Genomic DNA, 19837 nt, shown 5'->3' with positions numbered 1-19837 from the left:
AACAACAAAGATATGAAGAATTGCAAAGAAGAAAGGCAGCGAGCGCATTGTGTATATGTGTGTTTGTTTATGTGTGTGTGTTGTGTGGGTGTGGGGCATGCAATAATGTATTATAAAAAAATGAAATGTAATCAAGTCAAAAGACAAGCGGGTCACACACACACACACACACACACACATACAACAACACAGAACTTCTGAATGTCCGTCGGTTGTGCTCGGCAGGCAACCCTGTCGAGGACGTTTAGCACGTTGCTATTGCCGTTTTTACAAACGCTTGCATGCCAAATGAAAGGACATCAGCTAACAACAGTTAACATAGCCCCTGCTCCATTTTACAGCCGTCCACTCTCTTTGGTTCCTCCAGTTAGCAAGTGCTACAGGCCACAGTCGAGTCCATAAACAGTCAGCCAGGCACAAACACAAACAAAACAATGGAATGCCTCAGACGTTGACACAAAAAGCAGAAAAATTATAAAACACACACACACATACACACACGCTAACAGACACATGACACACACATGCACAGATACACATATACAAAAATAAGTATAATAAGCCAAAAGAATATAAAGCGGAAAATCAATTTTAAAGCATTGCCGCACAGTGACAAGGATAATGAGCAGTCAGCTACCGACAAATTGTTTGTGCATGTGTGTGTACGTGAGCTTGTGTGTTTGTGTATGTGTGTGTGTGTGTGTGCGTGCGAAGAAAGCGCAATGTCATAGACCTAGACACAATGCCAGGACAATGACAGGCAGTATGGCAATCAAAAGACCGCAATTTGTTGCCAAACTGCGAGCCTTGACAAATGGCAATTCGGCTAAACCTCAAACAATTTGATATTTGGGTAGGCTCTAAAGGTTCGTGCGCAATTCGAATAGATACAAATGAATAATTTTACCCATTAAAATGTATATGTTATTATATAAAGTTGGAAACTCAATAAAACTTTGACGACTGGAGCCAAGTGCCTGCCTTGAAGTTCGATTAGTGAGCCTGGCTTTCAACATTTATGAATCCATGTTTTGGGTTGAATCTTGTTGTTTCAAATGTTTCTAGTTTTTAATAAAACAGTGCATTTTTTAATGCCTTGAACCCATGGCAAATAAGTGAAAAGAGTAGACTGGTTTTGAAATTTTAAACCGACCTTGTTGTATGTGTTCCTATTTTCACCCCCTGAATTTAAACACTTTTGGGTTAGCGCTTTAAAAACATATTCCAAATTCTTGCCGTTTTTACCCAAATCTTGGATTATATTAAAAATGTTTCGAAATCTTTCCAAGATTACAAATACTCATAACGTTTGCCAAGTTTCTCGCAAAATGCTTTTATAAAAAGTAAGAGGTTTTAGTCGGGAGCTCCCGACTGGGGGATATCGATATCGATCTTTATCGATTGCTTGGAAACGGAGTAAGTTGTCGATTATCGGAAACAAACTCGATCTGCGCAGGCACTAGGAGCACCTACATCTAAAATTTCCTTGCGTTCATACATACGGACGGACGGACGGACGGACGGACGGACGGACAGACAGACGGACATAGCTAGATCGACTCGGTTATTGATGCTGATCAAAAATATATATACTTTATGGGGCCGGAGGTGCTTCCTTCTGCCTGTTACATACATTTGGATTTTGCACAAATACAATATACCCTTATACCCATTTTTAATGGGTTCAGGGTATAAAAAGTAAAGTGTTAAATAACAATTTGAATTCATATTTTGAGATATTTATTTTAGCTAATAGATAAATTTAAATTAGATTATTTTATTTTGAGATATTTTTGAAAAGTCTCAGTTGAGTTTCAGGGACTAGTCAGAGGCAATTTACTAAATAAATTTGAATCGTAACGCATTCATTGATTCTAACAGGCGTCCCCGTAATCTTTGACTCGGTGGCAGCTGCCAATATTGGCAAATACCGCCAATAATGCAAATTGATCACAATTGAGATTATTATGCTAACAGATTCGGCTGATTGGTTCGTTTGTAACTATTTTCAGATGCCTGACTTGAGCAAGCGGAGCTCTTGTGGATTCTTCGTGTAGCTGCGCTTAAAAGTATGCACCATCAAATGTCTGATCCCACAGCTGCTAATGAGCCGGGTGGTTAGGGTTGGGGGGTTATGCCGCATACGGCATAACCCATGAGATTGACGTGCTGCCTGGTCGACCGACTGCCAAATACCCGTGGGGGCACATAGAGCATGAACAGGTAACAGCATTTCCGCTCTTGTCAGGCGCACTTCCGCAATTCACGCTCCACTAGACTGCGCGCTTAGCCCTCGGCAAGCAAGCGCGTACACACACACACACGCATACGCACATTCATTTATTCGCTGCTTACACGATAAAATTCTTGTTATATTTGTATACCCTGTATCTGACGAATGAATTGGACATTATATGCTTGTTTGATCTCAGCTACCATACTTATAGCTGCCACCATTTTCGAACAATCCGTTTTTATATTATAATAATTCGATTTATTTGATTGATAAAGTAAGATTTGACTAGGTTAGGTTATACGGTAACTCTTCATTCATGTCTTTGCGACTGATTCGATTGAGAATTTTACAGGATATTGTAGAGTCGCATACTCGTTGTTAAAATGCTTTTTCAGCTTCTTGTTCGCATGCTGGCAACATTCGCGCGCTGTGCTCAATTTTTTGATTTTTGACATGTAATGCATTTACCTCTCTATTTTTTCCGCCTTTTATATATTCTCTACATAATTTTTTTTTGGTTATCGTTGTTGCCACGCCTTCATTACAGAGCTAAAACGATTGTCTCTGTTCTTTTGTGCTTGTTGAATTTTTTTTGGTTTTCATACTCTGCACCCCTTGGGTGGGTAAAAAGGGTATAACGGTTGAGTTGGAATGTATGTAACAGGCAAAGGGCAGAGGCATCTCCTACCGCATAAAGTATATATATTCTTTATTAATATCAAGAGCCAAGTCGATTAAGCTTTGCCCATCGTCTGTCTGAACGCGTCTATCTCAGAGGATTGGGAGGGAAGGAGTAAGACCAAGCCTCTTTCAAATTATCGTTAACTTGGCCCGTTTCCATAATGCAATTTTTTTTCAGTTAGAGAACAGAAGTATCTTGTTTATTATACACGGATACAAACCAATTTACTTCTTAGATACCTACACCCATACAAGAACAAAATTGAAATAAAAAATAATTTTTCAATGGGCTTTGCTACTTACAGACATTTGTTTGTCATATTTATGCCCACAAAGTGTCATAAAGTTCGGACAATAAACAGTGAAGTTATCTAAGAAATAGAAACACATTTCTTATAATACGGAGTCCTGGGAAGAACCTCAGCTGTTGCTAAAGTATGTGAGTGTGTGTGTGTATGTTTCTGTGCATGTACTTGCTGCGTTCAGGGTATTTCCTAGTTATGTACACCCGACTAGATCACACCTACTTGTTTTGATTTTCTTTTCGAGAATTTTAGTGTCTTGTCTCCTTTCGTTAACAATAGTTGTTGTTGTTTGTTGAAGCTGTTATTGTTTTAGTTAACTTATTTTGTTATCATTCAATAAATGTTTATACTACTTAGTTCGCAAAGTGAAAAAATGGTATATTTTGCTTTTGTGCTATGTCCGTCTTGCTGTCTGCCTGTCCATCTGGCCGTATGGGTGCAATTTTATTTTGGCGGCTTTCTGGCCGAAATTGGTATCTTTAACAGTTTTAGAGCTAGAGTGTCCAAATTGAAATTGAACACTTTTAAGGATCGATAGCAAAATATTTGCCTTGGAAAAACGAAAAAATGGGCAACTTTTAATAAATGTTATTGGACTATAGACGGGCATTGCACAGTTGGTTGCATCCGACTGCAATATTCAGAATTGTTTTTTGCATTTCCCCGATTTTTACGGATTCATCACAGTGTGGCGGCCATTGTTCAAAGTGCATTTGAGAGTTAACATAAGGCCAGGCCCGGCGAGTGCATAAAAGCATGTGTGTTATTGCATTTATTACTTGTGTAATGGCATTGGGGCTGTCATGGATTGAATGGCAAATGGTTTTGATGGCTCCCAAATGGAAATCTCTGACAGTGTATCGAAGCAAGCACCACAGCGCATAATGTTTGCGAAATTTGAGCTGCACTTAGATTTGGGACTTTGACAAGCTAACAGGCTGATTGACGGGCGGAGAGCTGCCTGGGAGGGAGAGAGGACAACTGAAGGACGCCAAGTTGATCAGTGGCAGGTGCAAGCGAATGCACTTTGGCCCTGTTAAGTATACGCCACAGCAGCCCAGCTGAACGCCAAAGGTGTTTTTGACTGCTGCCTGACGTCTGCTCAAGTCTCGCGTGTGACTATGGGGCGATGGCGTTTAGCGACCTTATCAGCGCCCATGACCAAAAAAAAAAAAAAAATAGAAACACAAACACAGTCAACAACAACAACAACAACAAATGCTTGACGGATGACGGACATGAAGCGTTTGTTGACTGCCAAAAGATAAGCGATAAGATCGGCGGCATCGGCTGCTGTGTTTGTTGAGTCGACTGACGTGGGTGTGAGGACTGCTTGCGCGTGTGTGTGTGTGTGTGTGTGTGTGTGTGTGTGTGTGTGTGTGTGTGTGTGTGTGTGCGTGTGAGTGTGTTAGTGATGATAATGAAATTGCATCTGTCGCTCTGCTAAATATTTAAAATGTGTGTCTTGCGGCAATTCAGTTGCCACACCCCATCCAGGAGCTTGTTATTCTCAAAGAGTTAATATGCTAATGCCGCAATGACACTTGCTTAAAGCGGCTGACAAATAAGATTTAGCGCTTGGAAAATGTGTTAACTTAAAACCTTATTAAACCTAAAAGAGTTACACTCACAATTCATTACGTTCAAGAGGGAGTGCCCCAGTTGAAAGTGCCCGCCTAGGGGTAATTGCTGCATTCGAACTTTCTGCCATTCACATATAACATATACAACAACACACACACACACACACAAGCACGCACGGACGACACTAAGTGCCCCCCTTGTGCAATGGTTGCGCTTCTTCTTTTTACAGCCAGCCGTTCACCATGTGAAAAACATTCTTTATTAACTTTGGTGCTTACACATTGGTCTTAATCACATTTCCAGGCCTTTAGTATGGCACACAAATATGTGTACACCAAAGCCCAAGGCTCGAGCCATTATTTATTATTTAAAGATATAAAAATATTGAAATATTCCTCTTCTGTATATATTTTACAAGAATGTATATACCAAATTTTTGGCCCAGCTTGGTGATATTATCTCCGAGCTATGCTTCGAAAAACTTGCTTCAATATTCTTATTTATCGATATTATGGAAATGGTGGAGATATTGAAAAGAATATATATACTTGGCTATGTAGTTAAGCCAAAGCTTTAGCTTATGTAGTTGCTGAGCGTGATTCATACATATGGACTTGACTAGATCGACCCAGCTCGTCGTCCTATCCAAGAATATACTTATAAACTTTATGGGATCGGACATGCTGTCAATTGTCTGTTACATACATTTGCACAAAAACCTTATTCACTAATTTTCAATGGGTTCAGGGTTTAAAAAAAAAGGAATACAGCACGTGGCTGAAGATTGATGAGAAACAGTTCATACGTGATTTAAAAACTGTCTATACACGTTGCTAGCTTTTATGTGTGTTTGGGGGCTTTATAATGTTGTTAAATAATGAACAGAGAACCATGCCAAACAATGCATTAACACATGCTGCCGATTCATTTGACATGCTGTTCGAATTTAATTATAAAATACAAGCAACTTATCGAGAACTGTCAAAATGTTGCAGCTAGTGGATATTATGCAAATGGTGCATTTAAATTAGCATTCGATTAGCTTGTCAAATGAGCGTTGGATATGTTTCAATTTGTCACCCTCGTTTGACAGAGGAGCTGTGCAAGTGGCAACCCACAGTGACACCTCCCCCGCTGTCAACCTTTTCACCTTGCATAAACATATCTGTGTTGTACCCTGTAAATGGTTATGAAATAAACCATAACAGGCAGGCGACGGCATCTTCAACGCTTTATACCTAAATAATATATAATCAGCACCAAAAGCTGAGTCGATCTGGCCATGCCCAGCTGCCAGTCCATTTGCACGTCTAACTCAGAGACTTTAAGGGCTTATTTAGATATTTCCAGTTAACGATAACTCATTCCGTTTATTTAAAATCGTTATGTATCGATTTCCGGTTCGATTGTTAAACACCAACGTAACTGAAACTAAGAAAAGAAGCGGCCGATGTGCATGCAGATATAAAATAAAGTTTGAATGTCTGTTGCGGCATTTTGGTACAAGGTATCTGCTAGTCGGACATGCCCGTTTAGAGCACTTTTACTTGTTGTTGGCTACGCTTGTGTGACTTGAGCATACACACACACACGCACACACACACACACACACATATTCAAAACGAAACAATTTGGATCGCCACCGAAGTCAGCGAACCCGTCAAGTGTCTTCGGGCAATCGGTCCGCTCCATACGCTACCTCTACTCTACCTCCAGGTCTGCGTCTCTCCCGACCATACAAACCGTTTAAAACACTTTGAATGACTTTATCGCGTTTTTTATATATTTTATCGCAACAACATTTACCTGCTTGCCTCACTGCTGCTGTTGCTGTTGCTGCTGCTGCTGCTGTTGTTGTTCTTATTTTATGAGCATTGCTCTCCGCTTGGCAGATTTATGTCGTCAGTCTTCGTCCCGCCCCTTCTCGGCCGTTGCCGCCTGCATTTTGCTTAAAAGTAGTTTAAATTCTATTTAATTTTACTGGCCCGTTTGGCCCCAAATTGCTTTAAGATTTTGCCTCAAATGTTGCATTTGTTGTTGTTAAGTTGCTGCTGCTGCTGTTGGTTTTCGCCTGCAAAGTTTGTCACGTTGGTGGGGCCCCATGTTTCCACGTCTCCAGAACATGGGCAAGCTCCAGTTCTAATGAGGCAGTCGCATTGCTGGCGACCCACTTGCCAGGAAGGCTCCTGCGACGACATAGAGGAAATTGCGTGCCGCACATTTAATTGATTGCCCAACAACCGGACACTGCAGCCGGGCCAAGGAAAAACTCAACGCCCGCCCCGTGGGTTGGCTGAAGGGTTTGGGGTTACACGAATGGGGGCTCAACAACGCAAAGGACACTCAGCAAGAGTACACGTAAGAAATATCTAACAATTGCCATTTTTATACAGACAAAGAAGTGGAAAAACTCAACAATTCGGCTTAGTTAGTCCGCTAAACAGAAAAGTTCTAGAGTTTCATTGTCGACGGAGATTGGGGATTGAGCAAAAATTATGAAAAGTATTAGTTTACATAAATGTAGAGCTTGCAACATTTTTGTATATCATGTACCCATTAAAATGGGTTAACAAGCGTATTAAAGTTTCGTGCAAATGTATGTTACATGCAGAAGTATTATTATTATATATTTATGTTAGGAGCAGCGGTTATAACCCGGCCTTGCCCGTGGCACGTATAAAATAAATGCTCTTATAAAGCTTTAAAAATGAACAAAAAACTTTCATACAAATGTTTTCCGCCAATTTGCCACTGTTGCCAAAACACGTAGAACTTTGAAAATAAGTTTGAAGCAAACCGGACAGAACTTAAAACTTCACAAAAAAAATCCTAAAATCACAATTTTTACCAAGGATGCTTTGATTCTGCGACAAATGTGAAATACGACTCAAATGATTTTTGCTATAGATCCTTGGTAATAAAGTTAAGCACGAAACGTCATCTACCAAATGGATGGATGAAGGAAGAAGGAAAGTTTAATCCAAACGTTTTTCGAGATGGTGGAATTTCACAAAAACCCGTCTTAACGTGCATCACATAAGGTAACTACAGTGCAAATTTTAGCTGCGTATCTCTTACAGTTTGGGCTGTGCGTTGATCACCAATCAGTCAGTCAATAAGTCAGTCAGTCGGTCAGTCAGTCAGGACAAACAGTTTTATATATAGAGATTATCGCACGTTTTCAAGCATTTCCATAATATCAATAAATCTATTTAAACAAGCTTTAAGCATATTTAGTATATGTGTTGTCGTACACGTTTTTTACAGTTTACAAATCTATCACTTTTTGACAATTTTGAAAGCTAGAGAGTCTTGCACTAAAGGATATATCGCATATACCAACATTTCGATGCCATAGTTGAATTCTATTTGAGTAGAAGTAAATTAGAATGTTTGCAACAGCAGCTCAGCGCTCAGTGAAGGGTATCTTCAAGCAGATACTCTCGACATAAGCATTCATGTTTTTAATTTTAATTATAGCACGGGGCTTATGTTGGAGACTAAAACTAAAGTATGGAGCCCAAAGCAATGCTCGCTACATAATGAATTCCGGATTAAATGAATTGCATGCAGCTGGGTGCTTTGGTGCTTCAAATTGTTAGATATGTTGTTTTGGCAAATGTAAGAAAATAAGAACCGGCAGCTTAGCCAGCCGATTATCAGTTGGTTTAGTAACTTACTCATTGAGGTCAAAATTTTGTATCAGCGTTGACTTATCAACAATTTCTGTCCTAGCACATTTGCGTGAAAGCCAATCCCTGCGCTTGGGCTCATTGGGCTACTGCTGGTCCTTGTCATAAATTGCGGCCACATGGCAAATAAATCCAATTAAATTAGCAACAATCTCGAGTGGGCGCTCGATGAATGCACGGGCACTGATACTGGAGCTGGGCACAAGATGGAGGGAGCTGAGTCCTGAGAATTGGTAACTGAGCGCTGGACGCTGAGCGCTGGGTAATGGGAGCTGGGATGTTGGAAAGCTGCTGCTTCAGTTGCTTTCCGCTAATATTATTTTCAATTTGGCTTTGCTGTCAGACCCATGTATTGAAGCATCCCGGCCCCACTGTGACTGTTCCTGTGCCTGTGCCTGTTCCATTCCCTTTGGTCATAAGTTTTTATTCGCAGTTTTCTTTATGCTCTTTTGGTTTGCGTTGTTGTTTGTTGTGTTATTCAATAGAAAATTAGTTTGTTTGTCTGTCTGGCGGCTGCCCGTTCATTCTTTGGGAAAACACACTGACTACACCTACACGCACACACACACACACACACACACGCATACAGGCATTAGTATGAAGCAGGTACTTACGTACTCGCACTCATTCAATATTATTGCCCATAGCATTACGCATTACGAATTCAGTTTCAATACCAATTCCAATCCACCATTTGGCTTCACGTTCCCCCCTGGCTCCCCTTTACCATTAACAAATGGAAATTAGCCGCAGCTCTGACGCACTCTTAATGCGTTTTCCGCCAGCTGCGCCCAAAGGTATGTTACACAAAAACAAACCAACTGTTGCAACTCTGATTATCTGGATATACGCGAGCAGCGATTGACATGAACATGATTTACAGAATAAATTTGCAGTTAATGATTTGTTATTTATAGATTTGTTATTGCCTACTGTTCTGCACAACAATCGAACATTTATTATTGTTGAACAACTATTACATCAAAATGTGTCTAAACTGTGTAGGAGTTGCAAGCCTCAATTATAGGTTATATCAATTAATATGCATACCAATTTCTAGTTTCAATTTGTTCGCAAACTTATTAATTAAATTTATGAACCGGGTAGCCCCAAAATAGTGTTCATCTAAACGAACGTTTAGCGAACAGTTGATTGTCTAAAAGATACTTTGTTTAAAACAAGCCAAATATTGTCTTAATTCCATTCATATCCGAATTATTTCTTGTTTTTTAATTTAACACTGATGTGTTCTTGGTAAACAATAACAAATTTAACAAACAAATATAACAATTGGCAGTACTTTTGAGAAATTATACAAAAGGCATTTCGACAAAAAGTTCGTTATTTCTATACGCAAAACAACATGTCATAGACACACTTCAAGCCAATACGTAACAAGATTGTTATATTTATTATAATTATTATAATGCCTATTGCTAATGCCTATTTTAATGATTTCCGTAAAAAATGTAAACAACTCTCGTAATGTAAAGCCTATTATTTCTACAAATCTGTAGCGTAGCCAGTTACAAGTTTGCTTGCCACATAGTTGCAGGCACTTGGCTGCCGCATTTTGAATGCCTTTTGAATAGCTCTGTAGCTAGGTATTATAAATATTAATATATTAAACGAGCACCACTCGACACATTAAATGCGTATCTATATCGTTTTGAGTCTGATTTCATTCATGATGAGTCTTGACTGGCTTATGCTCTGATTTCGAATGATGTTGCGGGGAGGGGGTTGCGTCTAAGTCAACGTCACACGTGCATGTGAGTGTGAATGTGACTCTGAATGGGCATTGAATGCTAAAGAAAGCCGAGATAAATCTACTTCTTCTTCGCAGCTTACATTTTTTATGCGCGCATCTGGCAAACGACAAGCAAACAAATGATCGCCATGGCAGCGTGGCAGCGGGGACGCGGGGTAGCCGTGTAGGCGCGTTAGCAGCTCACAGACAGGTCAAAGACGGCTTAGCTTCTGCTCCTGCTGCTGCTGCTGCCCGTGACGCCAATGCTCGCCAAGGTGACAATGCAGCTGGCCGGGACACGTGAGAGTGGGCGTCGGAACGTTGCGACTGCTGCTGACGCACCGAAATGAATTGAGTGTCAGACTTATTGACTGACTGACTAATGGACTCAGTGATAATAGGTACTTTGCCCGCAATGCCTGTTCCTCTTGTGCAGTTTTTCCATTGAAACTGAGTGAAAACCACATGCGCAACATGGGCAAATGAATGTAACTGGCAGCAGAAGACGTCACACGCTAAAAATAAGTATATATCATATTCTTAATATCTGCGTGCAGGCATTTCTGTCGATTTTGGGAACTATAGGACGTAAGAATTTCAAGTGTTGCTTATCCGGTGCAAACGACTGCGCAATACGCTGTCAGGATGTGAGTACGGATGTGTGAGTGGCGGGCTAGAAGGTACACTGCATTCTGCGCCATGTTTTCGTTAGAAACATTCGAGCTTTCTTCTAATTTCTATAAACATGTTTATAGTCCAATCATTATTTTCAGGATTTATATACGGCGTACAAAAGTGTATACCAAAGTTAAAAATTATTGATTCTTCTTTTTTGTACACTGCCGAAAAGCAAATGAAATTCTTGGACAGCAAATATCAATGCCTATGCTAAACGCTACCAAATTGGGGGCGATAGAGCATGGCAGCAGCTGCGCCTATCCGGGACATAACAAAGGACAATCGTTATAACAGCAAGAATATATAATAATACTAACGGCAACAATGGCTACAATAAACAACAATCTGTCAAAGCTGTCAACGCAACGATTATGCCAATTGTTTGCTCGCAGTTCACAAACTCCACAAGCTATGCCTCCTAGAGCCTTTATAGAGCACCACCCACTACGTCAGCCACCCGCCTCACAGAACTTCAATGTTGTTGGTAACGCGTCCAAGTTTAACGCCCCATTTGCCAAGAGCGCAGCAAGGCAATTGCCAAAACAGAAGTTGGACCCGAACCATGTATTAGCTCTGGCCTACCTGACGTATGAGTGTTTTCTCTCTGCACACTTGAGCGGCTACATGAACAACAACAACATCAAGTACGCACAGCTGACACGGCTGTGTGTGTGTGTGTGCGTGTGTGTGCTCATCACTTGAGCCGCCATTTGCAGCTAAACGTGTGCATATTTATTAAACCATGCCCACAGCCACCTCCTTTTTTTGCCACGCCAGTTTATAGCTCATTATGCGACATAATTGTCGGCAACGGCAACGGAAACGCTGATTGCCGTCAATGTTTACCCTTTGGCCTGCTCTCCCTCCTCCTCTGACCCTCTCCCTCGCACTCAATCATTTAACCACTCTTGATGCCCCGGATGCCTGGATGGAACAGCAGCAGGATCAGGACACGGCTGAGCGAAATCGGTGGCGACGTTGCGAAAGTTTTAATTGGAAAACTTTTGCATACGCACAGATAAACGCGTTGGGCGCTTGACATCGCGACATCCACACACACACACACACACACACACATATATATATATATATATATACACACAAATAAATACCCCAAAACATATGCAAATTGTATGTAAATCTTTGGAACTACACACACATACGCACACACACTCAGTACGACTCGCACTTAGCGACTTGCGACATGGCTAAGGCATTTCCATAAATGTTTTATTTTATGTTAATGTGCAGCTCGAGCTGAAAAAAAAAATTTTCTAAGTGTTGCGGATTGCGCTGAACGAAAAAAAAATAAAGTACAAAATAATGTTCCACCTAAAGATACCCTCGAATGTTTGCAAGTGTTTGAAAGTATTAAGTCAATAACTTAAATCATGTCCCAAAGATTGATATGTTAATACGGGCCAAAAGGCAGAGAGATCCATGTGAACTGTTCGACTTTTAAATGTGTTCTTTACAGGGCTCTGTTTCTTGCATCTCTTGCAATCAAGTAGAATATTCTATTTATCCTATCCTGCCCTTATTTACTACACCATGTTAACTTTCAGGCAACACATTTGGCCTATGGGCTTGAATACCTTATGTACTTTTATCTACTTTATAGGGCAGGATATGTCTTCTGTGCCCTGTCACCACACATTAGCCTCACTTAGTGATAATCTTTTTAGGTGTTTCTTTTTTTTTTTTTTCTTCTGAAAGGTAAATTTTGCACATCAAAACTGAAATGCAATGCTCAACTAGAAATACCCTCCTTCCATTTGTAAGCAGATGTCTTCTCTGAAAGTCTCGTATAATATGTCAATGTATATTAAAAGAGAGAGAAATTATAATTTTTCTATAGAACAATTTAATTGGATTCGCAAAATTCTACAAAAAAAAGTGTACTAAGGCGCCCTTCTGAACCATATTCCTGATAGATTTCTGAAAGATTACATGTTTAAATTTCGACTGTGTATTTTTTTGTAGAAATAGCAACATTTACCATTGCATGCTTGAAGGGCATTTTGCAATTGTCAATTCTTGAAAACTCTTTACGATAATATGCTTCAATGGGTTTTGAGAGCAACTGTAAGTATTTGCGCTGCTCCTATTACTGTCCGTGTACTTTTACAGCCCCGTCAAGATGCTGTGAACGTCGGCAATGTTTGCCAGTTAATTGCACCACCCCATTATCTGCCCCTTGCTGCCCTCGGCCTCGCTGCCATGCCCCAAAGCCAACGACAAACTCATGAATTCATAATGAGTCACTTCTGCAGACAAACCAGCAGTGGCAGCAGCAGCAGTAGCAGCAGTAGCAGTAGCAGCAGTAGCAGTGCACATGACAAAGACAACTTGACTTGGCTTGAATAATATTTGACATACTACAAATTGACAGTAACTGCTAAACACTTACCACCTCCTGCTGCCTGCAAAGTGAGCAATATTTCAATTATCTGACTATTTACATATACTCAATCGGCAACTTTATAATATTATATTGAAGTAAAAAAAAACATGTGGACAACAATATTCACACATTCACATCGAATTATTTCCAGGCCTGGTCTCGAACCAGTTCCTGCCCTGAATTTCCATTTATTTTGCATTTAAGGCCACACGAACTGAAACTAATCAACTTTAGAATGAACACAAGTCATAAAGAACCTGCTCCCAAAAACGGCTAAAGGGAATAATATCCGGCGATCTTCCTAGGTATGCGAACTGAGCACAAGAGGGCTCGAAACGTGCTCGATTCACCGAGCTGTCGACAATCCTTTGGTTCTTCCTTCAAGTCAACACTGTGGAAAATTCAATTTGAACTAACGATTGTGGGTTTATTTATATCGTAATGGTTTGTCTATATTGTTTCTGTTAAATAAAAGAAACTGACTTAATCTTCCGCAATTTCGAATAAACTCATTTATTTTTTTTTATTTGCATGTGGGTTATGTTGCTGATGGTTGGTTGTGGTTGAACTGTTGGTGGTGGTGCGTTTGATGTTTGTGCATTTGCACCAAAGAGATTTCAAATGCGACAGCTCCATTTGGCCCGGCTTGACCGCAAGGCCATGCCGAAACTCAATTCAAGCGGCTCCCGGCCAACCCAAATCCCATACTGCGTACTTGGCCAATTGGCGCAATTCCCCCGTTGTTGCTCTCAGTCAGTTGTTGCTTTTGTGTGGCATAGTTTATGATTACAATATTTTTCATAGCATACTTGCAGGCGACTCGTAAACACCAACTGCCAACCGGCATTCCCATGTGCTATATCTGTGTTGTTCTTGTTGTTGCTGCCGCCGTTGTTGTCACTTGTTTGTTTGGCTGTTGCCCTTTTGTTTGCCTGTCGTAACTTTAGTGTTGTGTCAGTTTCCAGGCATTGGCTGTGTCAGTTATCCACACTAGCACACAACCTTGAAATCAGCAGCTACCTCTGCCCCATGCGCGCCTCCCAATTGCTGCTACTGCCCGTTTTTATACCCTTGCAAAGGGTATCATATTTTGCCACGCCGGAGACGTCAGTATCTGAAGGCAATTCAGCAATGCAAACTCTGTCTAGTTGCCTACTTTTAAAGCTATCTTTATGTCAGACTTTGTACTAACACAAGCGATCATAACGCTCTATGGGAAGGATACATTTTCTGTTTCTTCAAATATTTCACTAAAACCAGCATTTTGTTTTTCTCCTATGCACCTTAGATCGGACTATTTTATGATAGAAACATTCGGTCGGAAATAAACTAGGGTATTTAATCGAATATGTGCCGAAAAGAACAGTTCTTTATTGTTAGTTCTTATTCTAACATTTACCGCTGGCTATTTATTTTTCATTTAGTTTATTGCAATCGAGACGCGCCGAGTTGCCAATTTGTTTACCTTCGGCGACAGCTGCTCAGCGAGAGAGAGAGAGAGAGGTGGGAAGTTGTGCTACTGTATTGCTAATGATTCAAGCGGCTGCCTCACCAGCTTTTTACCACCTGCCGCCTGTCGCCATCATTAAAAACGCATCAATCAATGAAATCAATGCACAGGAAACAGAAACAATCAGTGAAAATGACGACCAGGCAGCTCAGAGTTAGCAATAGACGCATTAGTTCGAAGGAAGAATTAGTAGCCTAATTACCACAAATCAGCAGCAACAATAATAAGAACAACCACAACAACATCATCATCATCATCATCATCATCATAGTAAAAATCATTATCATAATCGCGCCTTTGTTTTAATGCACCGAATTGAACGCCTTTATGTGGCTTCATGCCACATCCAATGAAGTGTGGAAGATTTATTACCCTTTCGGGCAAACTACAGATGTACGAAATAAAGAAATTCGATCTATTATAAAACCACGACTGGTCAAATGTAGTGGTCAAAAGTCTACTGGTTATGGTATTTAGATTTTTCTTGAAATGTGTCCAAGCTAAAAAGGCATTAACCCAACTTTTAACAGAGCTAGTCAGATAAAAAACAAACGCCTTATATCTGAACTGGAATATATATTTCATTGAAAAAAAAAAACATTATTTGATTCATGAATTAATTCGCTCCGAATGTCAGTTGACAAAAGGTTTTAATATAATATATTAATTTAAGACAGATTCTTTTTATTGGTGCTGCCATTTTCCATATTTACCGAAAATACGAGCAAGTCAAGATTACTTTAAGAGGACAATGTTTTTTATGCAACAACTCAATGCCCGCCCGATGGTTCCATACCGAAGTAAAAAGAAACATAAGAATAAAGTCGAATATGCCAATATCCACTCAGCTCATCGTCCTGATCAAATATATACGCACATGAATGCTTTATTCGGCAAAAGCTGACATGAAAATAAAAAAAAAAAAGCATTGTGAATTTTATTATGAGCTGCTTTTTTGCTTGGCGGAGACTTCGGAGATAAAAGTGAAAAACCACTGACTCTATGGGTATCCATTCGGCTCGGTTATCTGCCATTTGACGTTCTGTTGCCAATTGCAATTTATCTGCACATTTTATTTGGTTTGCCATTTCTTTTGTTGTTTGGGTTGTGTATACATATGTTCCCATATGCACAAATACTTAAAGCCAACAGCAACTGTTGAGCTCTTTTGTGAACAATGTTACTACAGCTCTTCAATCCAAGATTAAACTTAAAGTATTTAACAAGTTTGCTGCCAAGCTCCCATATAGAAATTTACTTACACATTCTATTGTGTTCTTACGCCAATTTGCATTATTCGCCACACAATATTTTCGTTATATTATAAACAACATTTTCTGTTTCCTTTTTTTACTCTGAAATCATTGAAAATGGTTTTGAGCGAATGTCTGTAACACGCAGAACGAGGTATCTTCGATCGGAGTCGATTGAGTCACGCCTGTCTGTCTGTCCATCCATCTGTGCAGAAGAGCTAAGGACTTGAAATTATGAACGAACTTGTCCGTTTCTATGAACACGATACAAATAATCTCCGTATTTATAAAAACGAGAGGCATTCAATTTACAATGCATACACCTATCCAGAATATATTACTTCTTCCCTTCCCTTGTTTTCCGTAAATTTGTAAGAAACTAATTTTGTTGAAAACTAGCTCGAATGTGTTTGATGGCAGCTCAGCGCTAACTTTAGGGAATCTCCTAGTCGAACACTCCCGACTAGAGCACTTATCTTTGTTTTAGCTTGGTTTTGTCGCTAAGTCCCTTGCCCTTACATAATCCTTATACCCAGTATATTCTCTTTGTCTGGCTATATTTGTAAATCTTTTATTTTCAAAGAAGCATTTATCCCACATTTAATTCTGCCCACGAACACTTTTTAATTTATAACTGAAACCTGGAATTCTGAAAATCCGAATTCTCCACTACTTTGGGGCAGTCCCAATTTTATAAGAATTTTGTTTTCATACCCTGAACCCATTGAAAATAAGTTAAAAGGGTATAATGTATTTGTCCAAATGTATGTAACAGGCAGAAGGAAGCATCACCGATCCAATCAATAAAAATCGACATCCTGATTTTGAGCGAATTGTATCAAGTATCTCTCATTTTATACCTATCGCCATCTCGCCGATACCACCGCAGAGCTATAAATCAAGTTAATAACTCAAATTGTATTTTTTTTGAGATGGTACAATAAGATATAATGTAAAAAATTGGTGTTGGAGGTTAGGGTATTCCTTAGTCGTGAGCTCCCGACTAGAATCTCTTACTTGTTTTTTTCAGTAACAAGTGTTTTAAGTGTTTCACAGGAATCATTAAGAACGACATCTAATTCATTTTAATCTACTTAAAAACATAAGCTAGTGCATTGGTTTTCTGCAACGCCCATCTTAATGCTTTTTTCTCTTCAAAATAAACAAGCTTTAACAATTTGAACCAATTAAACGAGTGGCCCCGTCTTTAAGCTGGAATTTCTCTGAAAGCCGAGAAGCGTAGTTTTGGGAAGTTCCAATTAAAATATTATTAACCCAAAAGAATCGTTAGGTGCTTCAGTTCGCGGTTCGAACCAATGCCTCGCGGTGAATTAGCGCAATTTATCTGAATGGTAATATCTATAGAAACATTGCTTGCAACACATTTCCTGACCTAAGTTGCATAATTTGTTCAACGTTCTTTCATTGTTGGAGTAATGTAAGGATTCTGAAAGCAATTTTCAGAGTTTGCAAATTAACTTTTTGAATAAAAGGATTTGGTTTAGGCTAAGGCTAAGGCTCCGCTGTTTCTTGCACAAATAACCAGATTTATGGTATAGATTCAAACTGGTTCAGCTCAAAACGGGTTTGCAGCGTTGGTTCTAAGAAAGAATATATGTTATATATATGTTATCTTGATCAAAATAGTAGCAATCTCTTGTATGGCTACGACTGGACTGTCTATGTATGTGTCGCTTGGTGTTCCTAAGCTGTTGGCAAGTTTTCGTATACCTAAAAAGTTCTTTTATGTGAAATACAACTAGAATTAAATGATAAGACCCTATCAGTATATTTATCTAGCTGTAATGCTGATGTATAATATATAATTGAAAGTATTTCGATTGTGTTTTTCGTATACGCCGCTCACTTTTGGGTTTCTACAACTTGGCGGTCGCGTGTGGCGTTTCTCCAGTGTCCAGTGTTGGCTGCTCCGTTAGCGCATGAAAATGTAAATTTGTTTAACAAGGGAATGCCAGCAATGTGTTCATAACTGACCCGCCTTTCCGCTGACCCGCCAGGCTGGCAATCCCCGCTAGCCTGGAGCTACCGCAAACATCCTGTGGATAGCCACTGGATTGAGTGGGGCACGCTGCCTGGGACGTGGACTGGTTTGACCCACTTTAAACTAGCGCTGGCAACAGCCAACGGCCCACTGGCAACTGGCGACTGGCGACTGGCAACTGGCAGAGGGCTTCGCGGTGCTGCATAAATCATGCGCCAAAAACGCAAAGTCCTGCCCCACAGGATGCGAGGATATGCGATGTGGGCCACACGGTGGCCAAATGAATTTGTAAACAGCTGCAAATTAGGTCAATATTTGTGACACGGTGTGGCAACAGCTGTTCGTAAAGGTAAAGGCACCTCTGTTTACTTCTTTCCTCTCCCTCGCTCCTTATCCACCCCTCTCCCTCTCTCACTAGATGAGAGCGCGTGAGTGCATGCGTGTGTGAGTGTATCCCATACATAAACATGAGACATGAGACGACGACGTCACTGACCCAAAATTCAAATGATTATGCGGGACCCAAGAAAGACAAATTCCACCAGGCAGCCCTCAACATATTGTTGTTGTTTCCCTTGTTTTTGTTTTTGTTCAGTGGGAAGAGCTGTGCCACTTGCAACTGGACAAAACTGACTTAAACTTCAAGTATTTGTTTTCTACTCATTGTTTTCTTTCTTATAATTCTATAAGAAATATTTGGCATAACTTCAGTAACTATTGTAGGCAAAATGTTCGCAAATAAAAAGTCAGTTTAGCCCCTAAAATAATTTCCTAAGTTGCTCAGAGCCAAACTAGTTTCATACGATTTTTCACACATTTGCCTCCCTTAGAATATGTATATTTACCCTTACAAGATTAAAAGAAAGTTTGAGAAAACTAAATTAAAATTCGATCAAACAATTGATTTACTTTTACTTATTCAATCTTGAACTTCCATTTAAACGAAAGAGGGCTAGGGAATGTGTATATATGTACAGCATGATAAAATGCTGAGAAAGATCTTTGAAAATAAATTCAACCCCGATCGGATGATAAACACAAAAAAGCCTCACACAATGGTTTTCCAACAATTTACAGAGACACTCGAGTAACTCAAACTGGGCTGTGGATTGATTAAGACAACAAGAGGCTCTAGGTAAGATATTCTCTTACTTAGTACGTATATGTATGTATATACATCCAGCCATGTATGGTATTTACACATCATTAGTTGAGATGTAATAAGGAAATCTCTTTACGAAAAGACTCAAGTCTTTCTATATAAAAATGTCTATCTTAACAGACTTCAGCTCAGCATGGAGTTATAGTTATACTAAAGATTTTCTAAATTTAGCCTGACGGCCAAATTATATATTATAATTATATGAAAGCTATTTTGACAAGTGTTTCAATTATTATTAGTTGATTTTGACTTGAAAACACGTAAGAAAATTGTCAAAGAGCGCAATACTCTGATCTAATAATTACAGTCACAATCAGGTGAGACAAGGTGGTAAAATATATGAATTTGTTGAGCCTGGCATTAAAATTATAGAAGATGCATACGTATTTTATTGAATTTTCGGGCCAGCCAAAAATGTAAATGCAGACTTTCGCTATCTAGGCGCAAAATAAATTATTTGATGAAATTGAATTTTGTAACTTTTGCGTTCATTAAGTTCATCATCTTGCTGTGGTTTATACTCTGGCTTTCTCACTCGCACACACACTCGCTCGTTGCCTTTAAGTGCATATTTTGATTC

General features: G+C 39.6%; 1 protein-coding gene across 2 annotated transcripts in view; it reads right to left on the bottom strand.

The window, feature by feature from the left end:
• Positions 1 to 19837, bottom strand: part of Ac13E (Adenylyl cyclase 13E) — a 65866-nt gene that overhangs the window by 29133 nt on the left and 16896 nt on the right. The window lies entirely within an intron of this gene.

This window comes from Drosophila virilis, chromosome X, assembly GCF_030788295.1.
Source record: "Drosophila virilis strain 15010-1051.87 chromosome X, Dvir_AGI_RSII-ME, whole genome shotgun sequence".
Classification (NCBI taxonomy): domain Eukaryota; kingdom Metazoa; phylum Arthropoda; class Insecta; order Diptera; family Drosophilidae; genus Drosophila; species Drosophila virilis.
This window is presented reverse-complemented; position numbering and strand designations above follow the sequence as displayed.